This window comes from Humulus lupulus, chromosome 2 (genome assembly GCF_963169125.1).
Source record: "Humulus lupulus chromosome 2, drHumLupu1.1, whole genome shotgun sequence".
Lineage (NCBI taxonomy): Eukaryota > Viridiplantae > Streptophyta > Magnoliopsida > Rosales > Cannabaceae > Humulus > Humulus lupulus.
In genome coordinates this window covers 25,969,276-25,985,921 of record NC_084794.1, presented here as the reverse complement: position 1 = coordinate 25,985,921, position 16,646 = coordinate 25,969,276, and the positions used below count along the sequence as shown (strand labels likewise).

The following is a 16,646-nucleotide window of genomic DNA, read 5'->3' as shown; positions in this document are numbered from 1 at the left end:
TATTAATTATTAATAATCTTATATATTTATATTAATATTGATATGGACGTGTTATATGAAATGTCACACTAGAGACCAAAATAAATATTCTAATCCAAATATTAATGTGATGAAAATGAGTCATATTTAAACAAGAAAGAAACAAGTTTCACTTTCTAACTTTATTTTGACAATTGTATACACATCTTAGAGCTCTTTTTCATATTAAAATAATACAACTCCAATAAAATAGTACACACCTCACTTCTTAGTGAGTTATATATATGAGTTACATGCATTCATGTAACGAAAAAACAAAATAGCTTTTCTTTGTTTCACTTTGAATAATGTCAATGTTGATATTTTTTGATTGGTCAGAAAAATTTGATCTTGGTCCCGTTTGGAACCAAAGAGGTGATCAATCAACATGTTGGGCGGTTTCTGTAGCGGCAATGACATATATCTTTGATAGAATAAGTGGTAGGCACAATGGACGACACTTTAAATATTCCCCCCACCTAGCTATAGATCATTTTGTTAGACTTAAGCGCATTAATCCTCGTACTGATAACTACTTTGTAATAGAATTTGCAAAGTTCTTTGCTGAACATGAGTTTATTAGTGTTCAAAATTATCCTTATATTGACTTTCCGACTCTTAAATACTTGAAGGATATAGAGGAAATAAACTATGTAAGTTTTACGTTTTATTTTATTTATGTATGTTTTTATAGATTTGATTAAGTATTTTGATTTTTTTTTAAATTGTAAGAGCTGCTACCGACTCTTTTTGTTAATCCGTCGTATTATGAAATTGCTACGTTCGTTTCATACATATTGTGATGGGATATTAAATCTGATTCAGAATCGGCCCGTTATCATTAATTACAATAGCAGGATGCTTAAAATATATGATGGAAGTGGAATGTATAAGACATTGGCTAGGTCCAAGGCTCATACTTGTCGATACTCTGCGATAGCGTATGGATTTAGATGGGTTGGGGAAGAAAATCATTATGTTTTGAAAGTTAGAAATTCTTATAACTTGTAAGCTCATGATGAGAGGCATTTTGTTTAATACTACTTTTGCTCGGGTTGCACTTCTTGATGTAGTTCACTTCCAACCAAGAGTTATGCAAGGTCTCACTTCAATTGTTAGTCAGCTTGAGGTGGCATAGCTCTTTACCTCTTTCTGCTATCATTGTCTTGTTGTTTTGGATTGTTATTTCTGGTTTTTGTTTGTATTTTTTCAAGTGTTGGTTTTCTTTGTTTGTTGTAGTTTCTGGTTCCTGCTGCTTGTTTATCCAGGTTCGGTCGATGGGTCTGTCTGCGTTAACAGCCCATTCTTGGTTCTGGTCGTTTGTTAGTTTATCTTGTAAGGTTGTTGCCGTCTATTATTTTATTATGGTGTGGTAGCCCCTGTTTTGGAAGCTCCTATTATATTGTTTTTGTTTTTTCGTTAATCAATAAAATCTTGTGTCACTTTGCTTTAAGCAGGCTTGTTGTCATTTTGGTAATGTTTTTGATATGATACTATATTATGCTTTTGAATCTATAAAAAACAAAAGTATAATATAGTATCATATAAAAAACAACATCACCAAAATGACAACAACCCTGCTTAAAGCAAAGCGATACAAAGTTTCATTGATTAACGAAAAAACAAAAACAATATAATAGGTTTTCCCAAAACAGGGGCTACCACACCACAACAAAGATACATAACAAAACAATAGACGGCAACAACCATACAAGATAAACTAACAAACAGCCAGGACCAAGAATGGGCTGCTAACGCAGAGAGACCCATCGACCGAACCTGGATAAACAAGCAGCAAGAACCGGGGAACACAACAAAGGAAACCAGCACTTGAAAAAATACAAACAAAGAACAGAAATAACAATCCAAAATGACAGGACAATGATAGCAGAAAGAGGTAAAGAGCTATGCCACCTTAGGCTGACTAACACCTGAAGCGAGACCTTGCATAACTCTTGCTGGAAGTGAACTACATCAAGAAGTGCAAAACCGAGCAAAAGTAGTATTAAACAAAACTTCAAAATGTCCCCCATCATGAGCTTGCAAGTTGTAAGAATTTCTAACCTTCAAAACATAATGGTTTTCTTCCTCAACCCATCTAAATCCATACGCTATCGCAGAGTGTCAACAAGTACGACCCTTGGACCTCACCAATGTCCTATATATTCCACTTCCATCATATATTTTAAGCATCCAGCTATTGTAATTAATGATAACAGGCCGATTCTGAATCAGATTTAATATTCCATTACGATATGTATGAAACGAACGTGGCGATTTCTCATAATACGACGGATTGACAAAATGAGTCGGTAGCACCTCATACAATTTAAAAAAAATCAAAATACTTAATCAAATCTATAAAAACATATACAAATAAAATGTAAAACTTACATAGCTTATTTCCTCTATATCCTTCAAGTGTTTAGGAGTGGGAAAGCCAATATAAGAATAATTTTGAATACTAATAAACCCATGTTCAACAAAGAACTTTGCAGCTTCTATTACAAAGTAGTTATCATTACGAGGATTAATGCGCTTAAGTCTAACAAAATGATCTATAGCAGACTGAGTGGAATATTTAAAGTGTGGTCCATTAAGCCCACCACTTATTCCATCAAAGATATATGCCATTGCCGTTATAGAAACCGCCCAGCATGTTGATTGATCACCTCTTTGGTTCCAAATTGGACCAAGATCAAATGTTTCTGACTAATCAAAAGATGTTAGCCTTGACATTATTCACTGCGAAACAAAGAAAAGCTATTTTGTTTTTTTCGTTACATGAATGCATGTGACCCATATATATAACTCACTAAGAAGTGATGTGTGTACTATTTTATTGGAGTTGTACTATTTTAATATGAAAAAGAGCTCTAAAATGTGTGTACAATTGTCAAAATAAAGTTAGAAAGTGAAACTTGTTCTTTCTTGTTTAAATATGACTCATTTTCATCGCATTAATATTTGGATCATGATATTTATTTTGGTATCTAGTGTGACATTTTATATAGCACGTCCATGTCAATATTAATATATATATGATTATTAATAATCCATAAACACAAATATATAAAATATTATTTTGGATATTCAAATGAATTGAACTGATCATAACCTGTCTTTAACATCTTGCAAAAGAAAATTTATTGGGAACTAAACTCATTCATAGCATGCCCATCTAACAATATCACCCACCCAATAAATATATATTTATATTATATATAGATCCATAAATTTGCTAATTTAGGGTTTTATAGTTGGTTATGTTTTACTTAGACTTTTTTGTTTATTTTTAAATAACTAGGAAATTAAATACCGTTTCAAAATTTGAACTAAACCAAACAATTTATTAAACATTAAAAAAAATATTATTTAAAAATTAAATAAATCAAAATGTTAATAAATAACAAATAAAACAGAAGAAAAGAATGACAACAAGAAGGTTTCAGCCAGAGTCTTTGCCTTGACCTAAGGAGAAGCCGAAGCTAGTAACAAGGTGGTCACAAGTTAGCTTCTTATCCTTGATAATATTTGTTTGATTCAGGAGCAACACACTCATATATCTCATTAGAAATGATAGAGAAATTAGACAAAACTTGTGAAAGATTTAAAACTAGATTTGTTACGAAATTGCCTTCAGGCGAAGTAGTTCTATCATCACGAGGAGTACCGATCAAAGTTGAGGGCATAGAACTAGAAGGAGACCTGATAGAGCTAGAGATCAAGGACTTCGACATAATACTGGACATGGATTGGCTAGCAAGGCATGGTGCAACCATCGATTGTAGACGCCAGTAAGTGATGTTCTCCTAACAGTCAGAAACTATGTTTTATGGGAAAGGTTTCAGGACTACGGACATCGCTTATCTCATCTCTCAAAGCTCAAAAGATGATAGAGAAATGATGTCACACATTCTTAGCAAGCGTCACGTATGTGGCACAAGAAACACCATTAAAGGTTGGAGACGTTCGCATTATAAAGGAATTTCCATAGATATTTCTTGACGACTTACTAGGGTTACCCCCTACTCGGGAAATTGACTTCATAATCGAACTAGTACCAGGAATCGAGCCTTTCTCAAAGGCACCATACGATGGCACCTACCGAATTCAAGGAGTTGAAAACGCAGTTACAGGAGATCTTAGACTTGAGATTCATCAAACCGAGTCATTCGCCATGGGGAGCACCGGTTCTATTTGTGAAAAAGAATGATGGAAGCATGCGAATGCGTATTGATTACTGCGAGTCGAACAAGGTGACAATTAAGAACAAGTAGCTGCTACCTCGGATCAATGACTTATTTGATCAACTCCGAGGAGTGATTGTATTTTCAAAGATTGATTTACGGTTCAGTTATCACCAGCTCAAGGTAAGGGAAGAAGATATACCAAAGATAACTTTAGGACTCGATACGAACACTATGAGTTTCTAGTTATGTCTTTTGGTCTTACCAACACTCCAGCCGCATTTATGGACTTAATGAATCGGGTCTTCAAGGATTACTTGGACAAATTCGCCGTAGTGTTCATAGACGATATATTGGTGTACTCCAAGGACGAAGTCAAGCACGATGAACATTTAAGACTGACCATGCTACGACTAAAAGTGCATCAACTTTATGCCAAGTTTAAGGATTGTGAATTTTGGCTATCGCAAGTGGCGTTCCTCGGCCATATAGTGTCCAAGGATGGAGTCGCAATAGGCCCAACTAAAGTAGAGGCTGTGAAGGATTGGCCAAGACCTAATAATGCGTCAGAGGTTAGAAGTTTTCTCGGGCTAGCAGACTATTATCAGAGATTTGTACAATGCTTTTGTAAGATAGTCACTCCGCTTACCAAACTAACCCAGAAACAACAAAAGTTCAACTGGACAAATAAATGTCAAGAGAGCTTCCAGTTGCTAAAAGATAAATTATGCTTAGCACCAGTACTTTGCGTACTGACACCCAACGACAAGTTTGTAGTATATTGTAATACATCCAAACAAGGTTTGGGATGTGTGCTGATGCAAAATGACAAGGTGATAGCTTACGCCTCAAGACAGCTGAAAGAATATGAGCAACGCTATCCAACACATGATATGGAGTTGGCAGCGGTGGTCTTCGCATTGAAAATCTGGCGCCACTATCTTTATGGAGAACGGTGTGAGATTTATACGAACCACAAGAGCTTAAAATATTTCTTTACATAGAAGGAGCTCAACATGAGGCAGTGCATGTGGTTAAAACTAGTAAAGGATTATGACTGTGAAATATTATACCACCCAGGAAAAGCGAATGTAGTTGCAGATGCGTTAAGTCGGAAGAGTTACAGAAATCTGGCAGCGATATCCGAAATAGAAAAGTCGCTATAGCAAGAGTTGATTAACGCCAGAATAGAAATAGTCATGGGTCAATTGGCTAACTTGTCCATCTAGTCGAGTTTACTAGATGATATATAGATCGGGCAAGGGCATGATGACACATTAGTATCGCATATGGTTGTAGTCAAAGAAAGTAAGACTATAGATTTCTCTATATTAGGACAATGGTTCTTGAAATATAAGGGTCGGGTGTGCATGCCAAATGATTATGGAATTAAGATGAATATTTTAGAAGAGGCACACACTACCTCATACCTAGTTCACCCGGGGTCTACCAAGATGACTCACTAAAGACACTATATTGGTGGCCGAGAATGAAGAAAGACATAGTAGAGTATGTGTCCAAATGCTTAATATGCTAGCAAGTAAATGCGGAACATCAGCGACCCGCAGGCTTATTGCAATCGCTTAGTATTTCAGAATGGAAGTGGGAAGACATAGCCATGGACTTCGTGACAGGATTACCACGAACAAATAAGCAACACGACTCGACTTGAGTTGTGGTAGGTAAACTCACTAAGTTAGCTCACTTTCTGCCTATCAAGACTACGTACACTGCTGACTAGTACGTAGACATTTATGTTTGAGAAATTGTACGACTGCATGGAATCCCTAAGACCATAGTATCCGATAGAGGATCAGTGTTTACATCAAGATTTTGGGGAAGCTTGCAGCAAGCCATGGGTACCAAGCTAAGTCTCAGTACAACATTTCATCCTCAGACCGACGGTCAGTTTGAGTGTACCATACAGATTTTAGAAGATATATTGCACGCTTGTGTACTTGACTTCGGAGGATCGTGGAGTAAGTATTTGCCACTTATAGAGTTCTACAATAATAGCTACCTGACAACTATTGGTATGACACCCTATGAGTTACTTTATGGAAGGAAGTGTCGGTTGCCATTACATTGGGATGAGGGGGTGGTGGAGAGTTGACACCAGGTGCTCCTCCTACAAAGAGCATTATGAGCTTTTAGCCTTCTACCAGGAACATATATGATTTTTGCTTGGGAGACATATTTGGCTCTCAGCTCGCCAAATCTCCCAAATCCGATCGCACCATTGTGTTCATTGACCCTTCAATATGGAACCTACCAAGTCTCGTCCATTTCCGGGCAATATTGAAGATATTTACGAAAATTTCACTGCTGTACAAACTAGGCATCAGCATGCTCACCAACCTGCACCCTCGTGTGCGCATCTGACCAAGCACCAACCTAGCTTGTAACATGCCCTCAAGGCCGGCATGTTACACTCTCCCCCACTTCAATTGTTGATGCCATCATCGACAAACTGCTGGCCAATCTTCCTGCCTTGACTCCTAAGCTCACTCCATACTTCTTTCGAATCTTAAATCTGCACTAGTCCCTCTACCATTGTAGAACCACCCACTTGGTGATGATCTCCCACGTCCACCCTTGGACTCGATCAAAGACCCCATGCCATCGTCGCTATTCAGAATTCTCCCATGAAGTAGTGCCTCTACACTCGAATACTCGTTGCACACATGAACTCCTTTGAGTCCATCACGATGTCCCTCCAGTAAACCAAGTAGCTCTTGCAACACTGACCCCGAAGCAAACACATCCTCTGATTGAAGCTTCCCCGCCAACTGTCCAATGCATACTCCTATTGACAAGGACAAAATTAAGGTGCGCCTCTCAGGGTGAGGTTCGCAAACCAACTGTTCCCAACGATACCTACGAAACATCCTTCCATTGAAGGCATGTCTCTCTTCAACGCGGCACTTGTGCCAACTGTAGCCTTTATGCAGTATCTAGTGCACCCTTGCACATAGACTTCGGGAAGTAGTCTCTCAGACTTTTGGCCCTTTGGCCTTACTGCATACCCATGGATTGATACGAAATGGCTACTCCCGACCATAAGCATAATTGCTCCTCTGAGCTTCTATAATGTGGTCAATGATCTGACATCATTCGAAATCACTACACTGCCTTCTGGCTCATGCTCATGTTGACTCTCAGCATCGTGCCCCCAAATCAACTTTGCCTGACTCTAGACGACCTATCGAATCTTGACCAACTTGACTGCACTTTACCTCACCCTTGAGGTCTGAAGTTGTCCCAATCTGCTATCTCCCTTCGACATATGTTCTCTGAATCATTCGGCTTGTGTTCCCATAAACACGTGTCCCCATAAAACACTAGGCATGTCCCATAACATGCTGCAAAACCTACCCAATCTTGGTCTCAGCATACGCCCATGCATACTGTCTATCTGTAGCTTCACTTGGTCACCAAGCCCACTTGCATCAGTCATGCATGTCTTCGCATTATACAACCCGTTTGTTGTTGTGTTTCCCCCTAGATTCACACACCAAAACTGAACAAGTACTTTGACCCTTCGAACATATGAATTAGTGGGCTCTCCCACTTCAACTTGGAAATAACTCTTCTTGAGGTGTACCTCTCAGAGTATAGCTCGCAAGCTAACTGCTTTCTCTCGTGCTGTCCCTCGTTTCATTTATCACTTTTGAAGATGATGTTGAGTTAATGCCTCGGTCATTCTAACTCTTCGCCCCTCGACATCTCTATGTTGCCTTAGAACCTGAGTCCTGCTGACTTTCACCTTAGGCAAACGTTGCACTGATGTTACCTTAGTATCTGAGTCGACTTTCACCCTAGGTAATTGGTTCTATCTTTGTCTCTGAGTCTCGTTGACTTACATTCTGAACAACTAACGATCTCTATGATAACTCATCTCGATGCTTTTGTAATGGAACATTGGTCTGCTATTTGGATGTTTGAACTGTGAAGGTCTCTCCCCCACTTCAACTGTTGGCATCCTCGACAATTTGCCCGCACACAAGAATGTCTGACCACCCCAACTCTTCATGCACACAACAAATCTAGAAGTGTACCCCGCAGGATGTGATTCTCGAGTCAACTACTTCGTGTGGCACCATTGTCGATTCCTTTATGCATGCATTGTCCACATAGCTATCCAATTGATCCATCATACTAGAATCTAGCCCATCTAGGCTTCCAAGAGGCACTAAGTTCCTCTCGACATAGCCCTCTGTCTCCATACAAACTCTAGCACAACTTATCGTCTTCTATAGGCCCTCTTGCAGTACTAAGTTTCCTTGACGCAGTCCTCCAGCACTCAAGAACTCTAGTACTATTCTGACCACTGCGTGCGGTCTACTCGGCCTCGCTGGCCTTAAATGCATATATTCCACAACTCAGCATCTCCTACATTGCCTTAGTGTTGCTCACACAAGCTAACATCTCTGTAAGCCAACACGTCCCACTCAATTGTCTTGGCGCTCCCCTCTTGGGCGAAACAAGATAACATGCTAACACCTCCAAGTACGACTGCTCTGTGACAACTGCGGCTACTAGCCACCTTGGTCTCCATGTGATGCTATTTGGCACACAAGTAGCAATTGAAGCATTTCATGTTCATCTTTATCTAGTTCCCCAAAGCTGTCCACTCTCGACCATTGTCGTGACTAACAAGCGTCTGACGGCCACCATCATGCTTCCACACTCTTGTGTACAAGTTCCCTTTCCAACAACAGCGCTCCGTGCGACTTACACTGTCACTCAAGCAAACCTGAACTAGTGAACCAAGCATACAACCTTGACCACTCGATCAAATCTTGTCTCGTGTCAACAAGTCCCAACTCTAATGCAACACCTCTCCACAATTGTCTGTAGATGTTGTCTTTCTAGCACCTCTGAACTTTCTGATTCGAAGCAATCATGACTTGTCCCCTCTCTAGGATGTCCAGTATTCCCATGAAGAAGAGCAACCAAGTCTCATCCCGTCTCAGCTTACTGATCATTTCTAGGTGACTAAAAGGCTCAACGACATCTGTCCAAGCATCCAGACCTTCTGATCCTTCTGTACGCCTACATCCCCTCTAGGATGGGCCAACCAGGTTCATCCCCCACTTGAGATGAACCTGGCTTTGATACCAACTATCACGGGCTGACATTTTGACAATAGAAATGCTCGTGCGACACCTTGACTCCTTTGAGTCAAGGTCAGCCTTCCAACCAATCGAATAACAATGGGCACATTTTTCGCGTGACTGTGTGCCTCTGCACACTTCCGTCTCTCGAACAACTCTTGCTGAGTCATGCTCTCAAGCATCTATAGGTGCAACCATGCATCAAGGCTATCTAGCCAAGACACACTGTCTATAGGTTCTCACTATGGCAAGGCAAATCCCAACACCAATGCTCACCCAGACATTCGCAAGCCAAGGTGGCATGTGTGGCCAAGAGCCAACACCAAATTGACGTGCCAACACCTCTCATCATGCCCCATTCGATACTATCCGATTAGCTCACGTCATAGACCAAGGACTCCCATACGTCCATGGTCCAATCCTCAAGGCACCATGCCTTCATGCATGTTGGCAAGCCCTCGAGACTAGCTGCCAAATTTGTAGCACACACTAGACCTCTGTCCTTCTCAAGCATTGCACACTCTTCAACGCCTGCATGTTAGCAAGTCCCACGAATGACTTCCCGTGCTATCTCGTGTCGAGACTTGTGGCCATGGCGCACCACGACGTCTCTCAGAGGTTTAGGCCACGTTCCATGCAAGCGGCATCCTGGCAAGCCAAGGGAATTGTACCCATAAACCTCTGGCAGCACACTTCGATGTGCTACCAAGGCGACCCGGTAATGTCCATGAGTACTCCTACCCATGGAGACATATGAGTCCCCTCGTGGTCCTTATATGCCCGCCCTACTAGTCCTCCCAACTAGTAGTAGCTCACTTGACACACTTGCGCCAAGGGGTGGTGTAGAGCTGACACCAGGTGCTCCCCCTACAAAAAGTCTTCTAAGCTTTTAGCCTTCTACCAGAAACATATATGATTTTTGCTTGGGAGACATATTTGGCTCTCAGCTCGCCAATTCTCCAAATCTCCCAAATTTTGCGTTCATTGACTCTTCAATATGGAACCTACCAAGTCCCGTCCATTTCCAGGCAATATTGAAGATATTTACGAAAATGTCACTGCCGTACAAACTAGGCATCAATATGCTCACCAGCCTGCACCATCGTGTGCGCATCTGACCGAGCACCAACCTAGCTTGTAACATGCCCTCAAGGCCGACATGTTACACCAAGCGACGAGATGTGGAATTCAAATTCGGAGATAAAATCTTTTTAAGAATATCTCCTATGAAAGGAGTGAAGCGGTTTGGGAAGAAAAGCAAACTCAGTCCCCGGTTTATAGGTCCTTTTGAGATATTGGACAAGGTGGGACCAGTAGCATATTGATTAGCCCTGCCGCCAGCTCTAATAGATAGCCATAATGTGTTTCACATCTCGATGCTGCGTAGATATGTGTCAGACCCATCTCACGTTCTCAAGTATGATACATTAGCACTTTAGAAAGACCCGAGTTACGAGGAACGACCGGTTAGTATCCTAGAGAAGGGGATAAAAGAATTACGGTCTAAGAGTATTCTGATAGTTAAGGTCTTATGGAGTAATAGTACAGAACGGGAGACAACATGGGAGTTGGAGGAAGACATTCGAGCACGGTATCCATAATTATTTGGTAAGTAAATTTCGGGGACGGAATTCTTTTAAGTAGGGAGAATTGTGTCATCTCGGAATTTTACTTAGCTAGATGGTAGTAGGAGTAGCTTGTAGGATTTCAGTTTTCGTGATTATTGGTTCAAGCCGGGATTTAGTTGGAAATTCGTAGAAATAGTTATCGATTTCATAAGTTTAACCTATAGTTTATAAATATTAATTTTAACATAATGTTTGATTAATATAGCTGGTCCTCAAAATGATATTTATTATAACTTAAGACTTAGATAGAATAATTAAGAACATGACACTTGTCACATGCATGTTTATTAAGGATTTAAGGATTTTAGATGAATAAATTAATAAAGGATAGATCTAGAAGGGTTAGAACACTCCAGCAACTGTTAGGATCACGTTTTACCCAATCGAAGTTGTTTAAACAAAATTCAAGTGTGCTGAAAGTGTGCAAAACGTGTTTGATATATCAGCGTATGTCGATATATTGCCGCTATAGGGGTTGATATATCGCCTATGAGTGATACAGAAAACACATTGACTTCGCACGAACGAAACCACAAAGGCTCGGGATATAGGGGCAGGCGATATATCGCCACCCTTTTGGCATATTTGAAATTTCGTGGAATCCGCGCTAGAAACAACCCTCAACAACTTGGACTTGCTCTTGAACGTTTTTGACCAAGTTCTGGGCATTTGTTGAACAGAAAATTCAAACTTATTCAATTATTATTCATTTTATAAAGGGTTAGTTTCACTTCTTAAACTCTATAAATAAGACCTTTCACTCAGCCTTTTCATCATCATTCAAGTATTGTTCAGAGCCTTCAATTTGCTAAGTTCATTCTAGAGAGAAACACTAAGGTTTTGGGATTAAAACTTTCTAATCTAAGCTTTTCTAAACATTTGGGAAGTAAGATAGAGTGATATTTCAGTATTGAGGTGTAGATCGAAATTCTAATCTATCGAATGTATTTTTTATCTTCAAGTTTAGTTCATTATAGTTTCTCTTATTCTTGTCATTTTTCTTCAAAATCCTAACTTGTTATAATGGCTTTTGGTTAGGTGTTTGAGTTTCTTGAAAATTAAGGTTTTCGGTAAGTTATTATCTTGATGGTTTAGATCTTCTCTTCATCTTGTTTACTTTAGAAAACTTATGATTTTTACTGTTGGTTTTAGGAGTTTTCAATCCCGCGCTTGTCTCCAATATCCCGATTTTTTGTAAGGAAAATATGTTAGATTTTATGTGTTATGATTATGTTTATATGCTATGTGTATGTTTGTATATATATATGTATATGTTTTATGCTGTAGTCGCTTGGGAAATATAGTTGCTTAGATAGCAAATAAGCAAATCCCAAGATTTTTATCATTATCGTAGACTATAGTTATGATTTAACCTACCTCGAATAGTTACAAGAGGACCTAGATAGTTTATCATATACTATATTGTGTTTAAACCTACCTCGAATAGTAGTAAGCGGATCTAGATGGTTTCTATCACATACTATGGTATTGAGTTAATGATCATTAATATTGTAGTCCTATGTTTTATGATTTACGTTTTTACGTCATATGTTTTATGATTTATGTTTTAGTCTTATGTTTTATGATATGTTTTAGTAGATTTTCCTTGTTGGACATTATGATTATTCTTTTTTATTTTAGATGGTGCAGAAAAATGAGCATGGAAGGCGGGACAGATTCATGGCAGTTTTGGCATGTGTATTGGGCGAAAACTGAATGAATGGACTGATGGGAAAGAGCGAGGATGACGTTTTGTTTCAAGTCTTTTCAATTATGTATTTATGTTTTTCCGCATTTAGTATTTGAACAATTAATTAAAGGTTTTTTTTGTTTACTTTATGATTTTATGTAATAACAATGAGATCCTGTATTTTGGATTTTCTAATAAAGTTCTATTATTTTATGTATGTATTTGAAAATAATAGTTATATCTTAGTAGTTTTAATAGTCCAAGGTCTTTACGTTAGTCGGGTCATTACAGCACCATAGGCGTAGGACACTCCTTGCAATTCGCTAGGCTTGTCTTCTTAAGTAAATAAAGAGCATATTTGGACTGAGTGAGGGAAAGACCACTAGTTGTGCAAAGCACCTCAAATCCAAGAAAATATTGTTATGAACCAAGAGACTTCAAGGCAAACTAACTATGCAAATCAGAAATGAGTTGAGAAATGTGAGTAGAGTTTGCCCCAGTAACGAGGATATCATCATCATAGACAAGCAATAGTACCACAGAACCATTTTTCTTGGTGTATAACAAAGAGGAATCTGAAATTGAGCAAAAGAGCAAATTTGAGCCTTTCAAACCAAGTTCTAGGAGCTTGTTTAAGTCCATATATAGCTTTGTTCAGTTGACAAACATGTGCTGGCTAAGAAGAATCAACAAAACCAATTGGTTGTTTCATGAACATTTTCTCTTGAAAAGCATCATTTAGGAATGCATTATTTACATCAACTTGTTGAATATCCCAGCCAAAAGATACGGCCAAGGAGAAGACAACTCTGATTGTAGAAGCTTTGATGAGAGGGCTAAAGGTTTCAACAAAATCCACCCTCAGAGTTTGTTGGAAGCCTTTGGCCACAAGTCGTGCTTTGAACCTATCCAATGAACCATCGGCTTTGTATTTGGTGCGAAACACCCATTTGTTACTGATAATCTTCATTTCGGGCTAAGAAGGAACTAAAGTTCTTGTGATATTCTTCATTAAAGCTGAGTTTTCAGCTGTCATTGCATCCTTCCATTCAGGAATGGTAGAGCATCTTTGGCTGAGGTGGGCTGAGCAACTATTTGTTGAGTAGAAGCAGCCACTAGATAAACTTTTGGCTTATGAATACCAGATTTTGACCGAGTTTGCATTGGATGTCCCTTAGGCAAAGAAGGTGGGTGATGAGGAACAATATCAGTAGAATGAGGTTGTTCAGAAGCACTATGATGGTAAGTGGAAACCAAAGGAGGAGAGTGCTCATTGGATTCGGCCAAAGGTGGTGGGGAAGGGACATTTATTGATTGGGGAAGGACTTTGACAACCAGCCGCAGGTGCTTCACCAAGGCAAGCTTCAATATCAGTTGAGTTAGAAGAGGAAAATGAGCTTGTAGAGCTAGATGAAGCGTCAAGAGTGGCAACACCTGATGCAAAGTTAGTACTAGTAGGAATAATAAAAGCAAGAGCAGTGAAATTAGCACGCATTGAAGAAGAATTTGACACAATAGAAGGAGAAAAAAGTGTGGTAAATCGAAATTCATGCTCATTAAAAGTGACACTTCTAGCAATGTAAATTCTTCTCGAAGGATGTAAGCATCTATACCCTTTATGAAAAGGACTATAGCCAAGGAACACACACTTAGAGGTTTTAAACTCAAATTTGTTTCGATTATAAGGTCTAAGAAAGGGAAAGCAAGTGCAACCAAAAACTTTGAGAAAATTGTAATTTGGTTTGTACTTGTAGAGACACTCAAATGGAGATTTAAAATGCAATGTTGCAATAGGTAATCGATTAATTAAATACATTGCTGAAACAAAAGCTTCCCACCAAAAAGTGAGTGGCATTTTGGCTTGAGAAAGAAGAGTAAGACCAACCTCTGTCACATGCCTATGTTTCCTTTCAACCCGACCTTGTTGTTGATGAGTATGAGGGCAAGGATGTCTAAACACAATACCCAATTTTTGAAGCAAAGGTAAAAGTTTTCTATACTCACCTCCCCAATCAGTTTGCAAACCTTTTAAAGGTAAATCAAATTGTTTTTCAACTAATGTTTTGAACACACTAAAAACATGGTAAGCTTCAGAATTTAGCCCTTAAAGGAAAAATCCAGCTAAAACGAGTAAAATCATCAACAAAAAGGATATAGAATCGATATCCTTCATGAGATAAATGAGGGGAAGGTCCCCACAAATCAGAGTGAACCATTTGTAAGGGTTGAGTAGTTTTAACAGTAGCAATAAAAAAATGCATTTGATGGATTTTACCATATTGATAGGCATCACAAAATGAAAATTCTGACTTAGAACAAGAAATCTTTGCATTAGTCAAAACTTTATTCAATACAATGGTAGAGGGATGTCCAAGTCTATTGTGCCATAAGACAACAATATGAGAGGACATAATACATGAGGAAGTACAAACAATGAACTGATTACAGTGATGAGTAGTATTATTTACTGAATTAGAACAAGTAAGAAAAACATTATAATGCTGAATACTTAAAGAGGAAGCCGAGAGAGCGTGTGAGCTTGAAGCAGGAATAGGGAAACACAACTGATATAGACCTTCATGAAGTTTGCCTTGACGGACCTGTTTGGTGACATTATCCTTCAAAAAAACAACTGTTAGAAGTGAACTCAACAGTAACATCATTATAAGAGTGAGTTTGGAAATGCTAATAAGCTTCTTTTTAATCTCAGGCACAAACAAGATATTATGAAGATGAAGATGTTTAGGGTTTTATGTCCTAATTAAAACTCAATTTCTTTGTAATCTCATTTTATTATCAATAAAAGAATAAAAATCATTTTTTGACTTGGTCAATTACTTTGCTCACATGTTTTATTTTCATGATTATTTGTTTAATACAAACTTCTATTAAATCCTGAGCATATAACTAATCATATTTATAGTGACGTAATCACAGTGGAATATAAATATGATTAGATGTTCAAAATAAATTAGTCCTAAGATTAGTCAATGCATAGGATTTACACTGACTTGCCAATCTACGATATGTTCTACTTGCACATCACAATGTTATGTTCTTTTCAGAACATTAGCAAAGTAGATAAGATCGAATGTCTTTGTTACATCGGACTGGACCGATATTGACAATTGACAAGATAAGTAAACATATCATTACTATCTATTTTAGTCATATCATATAGTTGACCATTGGTCAATTCAATCTCAATTCTGAGTGATTAGTATTCTAACTGATTGTATTATTTGAGTTCTTTGAATTGTTCGTTACCAACTTACCCTACGGACTAGCCCATACGCACATCTTGAGAACTCAGTAGTATAATTGAGTGGGAGTGTTAATCATAGATATGAACATCTACAGCTTCTGATGAAGAAGTGAAACGATGGTTTCCTTTTAGTTTGGTTCAAGGTGCCAAATGATAGATATCTCATTTCAATAATTAATATTAGTTTACTGAAATATAATTTACAAGGAACTAAGTGTTTCAAGGATAAAATACAATGAGGGGTAAAACGATATTTTAGTCATATCTCATTGTAGACAATTTATAGAGGATTGAGTGACAATTATGGTTGTAACAATGGATAATTAATAGCGTATCTATATTTGTTATAAAGCGTTCTATGAATTCAAGAGTGCAATTCCAAGTCTTTAGTGGAGTCACGGCGAATTAATAAGTTAATAAATTTATTTGTTAGATTTATGATAACTTATTAGAGCTTGATTTCATAAGCCCATGGTCCTCACTGCACATTGGATAAAGTCATCTAGATAGTCTCAATTAATTGATTTAATTATCAATTAGAATTATCAAACTTGACCAGGTCAATTTTGGATAGTTTCACAGAGTTATGTAATTTTGAGAAGAAAAGAGAAATTATGGCAAATTTATTAATTAAGATAAATTAGTATCTAAATTAATAAATAAGTTTAAATTTGGGTTCAAATTATAAATAATTAATTTGATAAAAGATTTAAATAATTATTTAATTAATTAAATCAA

At 38.0% G+C, this 16,646-nt stretch overlaps 1 long non-coding RNA gene across 1 annotated transcript; it reads left to right on the top strand.

Moving 5' to 3' along the window:
* The first annotated feature begins 2 nt into the window (after positions 1-2).
* Positions 3-12,860, top strand: LOC133817532 (uncharacterized). Its single transcript, XR_009885578.1, has 2 exons — positions 3-3,527; positions 12,595-12,860. It is a non-coding gene; the product is annotated as an uncharacterized LOC133817532 (long non-coding RNA).
* The last annotated feature ends 3,786 nt before the right edge of the window (positions 12,861-16,646 follow it).